Source organism: Chinchilla lanigera, unplaced genomic scaffold, assembly GCF_000276665.1.
Source record: "Chinchilla lanigera isolate Chin_1 unplaced genomic scaffold, ChiLan1.0 scaffold00152, whole genome shotgun sequence".
NCBI classification, from domain to species: Eukaryota; Metazoa; Chordata; class Mammalia; order Rodentia; family Chinchillidae; genus Chinchilla; species Chinchilla lanigera.
The window spans coordinates 938,565-941,787 of record NW_004955553.1 but is presented as its reverse complement, the minus strand read 5'-3'; the positions used below and the strand labels follow the sequence as shown (position 1 = coordinate 941,787).

The window sequence follows — 3,223 nt, the reverse complement described above, 5'->3', positions numbered from 1 at the left end:
CCGATCCTCTCTACCGTGCTGTTTTCCCATTGCATCACCATGGTCCTACACACAACTCACCTGCTTCTTGTGGTTATTTACTTGTGTATGTGTACCTCCCATCCTAGAACTTCCCACCTCCGTGGAGGTAGGAGGCAGTGTCTCTGTTGTTCCCTATGTATCTTAAGCACTGAGATCAGATCTGGAACATAGCAGGAGGTCAATATGTGTTTGCTGAGTGAATGACTGATCTTAGCCAGGATGTCACCAACTGCCACAGTCCTCACTGTGGGCCATGATTCAGTTTGTGCAGGAAAAACAACCCTCACCACAGCCCAGTGAGGTGGACAAAAGCCTCATCACAATGCAAAAACAAACTCAATTCCCAGTTCTCATTTGGAATCTCTGATGGTATCAAGGAGTTGGAGGAAGTGCTAAAAATAATCCTCCAAAAAATCATCTGCGAGAACAACGCTCTTCCCCTCCGGCTGGCGGTTGGCGGGGCCCTGGGTCTATAAATTCAAACCACTGGGCGTGCCAATCCCCAAAGACTTCACTCCTGGAGCTAAGATAATAATCCCAGGGTTTTGGCAGGATTTTCTGGATCTCACTCAGCTTCTCTTCAGCATGAAAGGACGGCCCGTCCCTGCCAAATGGAACCACCTCGGAAAAGTTGGCCAGGACTGTTAGCGCCTCTCCTCACAGAGTTGGCTAATTGGCGGATTCCGCCGGTGTCTGTAGTGTGCCCAGTGTGTGCCTCTGTTAACCCACTCAGGTCTGCACACAGCAGGTGTTGTTTTCATCCACTTCGTAGATGGGAAATGAACTGACTTCCCCAAAGTTACAGAACAGAGGCGGTGGAGCAGAGCCTCACAGTCAGACCTGTGGAGCAGACCCTCACAGTCAGACCTGTGGCTCAGAGGCCAGCCCTGCTTTCACTACACCATGTGGGTGGAAGGTTCTAGAATTCGTGAAACTTGGTATGGCTGGAACAGTCTAGCGTTGGGTGCTGGAGGAGGGGTGTGTGTGTGTATGTGTGTGTGGTCTTCTATAACCTGTGACCTGGCTCCTTGCATTCCCTAGATCCTTCTCAGGACTCCTGAGCTCTCTGCAGAGGAACGTGGTGGCCTGGGAAGGTGCACGTGTTGGAACAAAAGAGCCACAAGAGGAGTAGGGATCAGGGTCAGACCTGGTGACAGGTCTAGACTGGAATCAGTGCTCAGTGGACCCAAGGATCTTCCCAGAATTCATTAGCATCATCCCCACCACAGCCGTAATGTTTTCGCTAATATTATTTCTTATCAGCTGTAAAAATCACCATTGCACCACTGCAAGGTTGGTATTTATCAATGCAATATTAATAATTAATACTAAAATACCTATCAACTTTATCATTATTACATTATCACTCTCACTGTCATAATCATCATATTATAATATCAGATTAATCACATTATGCATCATAATATGTAATCATCTCACTATATCATCATCATAATAATATGATAAACACTTACTACACTTGCTATGCATCAGGCATCCATTAAAAACCTAGTTCAGATAGTAAAATGATCCTCATTTGACAGAAAAAGAAACCGAGGCACGTTCAAGATCCTGTCTGAAGATATCCCTCAGTAATGGTGGAGCAGGGGAGAGCCCGGCAGGCTGATTTCGGGGCCTGAGAATACAGATATTATGCTTTCATTTAAAATGCTGCATTATCAAGTGCTCCAGTCTCACCCACTCAGAGTAAGAGGAGGAGCTGGAAGGCTAAGGGTTGGGAGACCCAGGATCAGAAGGCCTTGACCTCCCAGAGACAGGGGCGGGGGGAGTGGTTCAGCAGTTGTATTAAAATGCAAATTTCTGCCTTGCTTGCTGGTTTATCATCTGACTCGTTATACAATTTGCCAGTTATAGAAGAAAAATTACCATAATGGGGCCCTAGGGAATGGTTGTAAAAAGGAGACCAAACGTTACTTATCGGCCGTTCCACTACAATTATCTTCCACGTTTATTCTTTTCCTGCTCAGAAAAATGAAACCATCAATGCCAGGGACAGCATACTGACCAGGCAGGAGGCAGAGGCTCGGCCTTTGACATACTTTCTCCCTCTGCTCACCCTGCTGGCCTGGCCACTGTTCTCTGTGCCAGCAGACTGGAGGAAAATTTTCCAAGCGGGAAGAGAGATCGATGTTCTGCAGGGGAAGTTCAAGCATCTCCTTCCCTTCCCTGCTGTAAGACTGGCAGATCCCCTTTCCTGGGGGCTTTCGGTAGAGGTGGGACAATTAGGAGGACCTGAGCCTAATCCCTTGGCCACAACAGGTGCCAGACAGGTCCCGTGGGTTCAGGGAGGCTGAGGCAGGCAGGCTCCCACAAGAGGGCAGTCGCTGTGTGGGGCAGACCCCTGGCAACTCAAGCTCTGAAGTTGTCTTTCGAGCCTATGTGTGCCAGCCTTACCCTGCTCCTGGGCTCCTCGCAGGCAGGGGCTGAGCCTTTTCAATTTGATTCTCTCTGTATCTAGCCTAGTGCTTGGAACCTAATAAGCAGGAAATAAATATTTGATGAATGAATGAAAGTGTCTGTCTGTGAGCACGTGTCTGTGTGTTTCCAGGTTATTCCAAAGGCCTCCCTGTGGGCTGGCTTCTTTCAGGTCTAGCCAAATCTTCTCCAAGCCCCAAGGCCTCTGATGATTTCTTAGGCTGCTATAATCAGCATATGAAAACAGACACGGGAGCGGATAATGATGCTCTGCAGGCTGCCTATGCATACTGTTTAGATATTTATGCTTTTTGCAAATCCTAGGCTTTCCTGTCGTCCTTTTGTGCTCCACCATGGACTCAGAACTTCTCTTGTCTTAGTTCCTGGGCCACTTGCTCCCCATTTAGTTATGCCACAATACAAAAAGTAAGCCCTCAGTTCTCCTTAGTTAAATTTGCAAAGGAGAAATTCAAAGCCACCGTACCAAATGCTTGGCAACCCTGCCTAACAAGGAGCCCTCTAACCTCCAGCTTCTTCGTCTCTCTGCAGAGAGAGTCCAGGCATGACTTGGCTTTTGCACAACTTCTCAGAAGTTATACTCAAGTTGGAGAAGCTGCACCATGGCAGCTGGGGCTGGTGTTAGAGAGATCAGCGGATACCGTCCCAGTTTGATCTCTGGCTCTCTACCCTGATTAGTGGTAAAAATCATGTTCATGCTCTGGGTGGCCAGGCAGTTAGGTCACTTCCCAGAAGAGGCTTCCAGAAC

The 3,223-nt window shown here is 48.0% G+C and overlaps 1 long non-coding RNA gene across 1 annotated transcript; it reads left to right on the top strand.

Annotated features, from left to right (window-relative positions):
* The first annotated feature begins 1,042 nt into the window (after positions 1–1,042).
* Positions 1,043–2,529, top strand: LOC102005186. The gene is made up of 3 exons (XR_264933.2): positions 1,043–1,314; positions 1,566–1,728; positions 2,010–2,529. It is a non-coding gene; the product is annotated as an uncharacterized LOC102005186 (long non-coding RNA).
* The last annotated feature ends 694 nt before the right edge of the window (positions 2,530–3,223 follow it).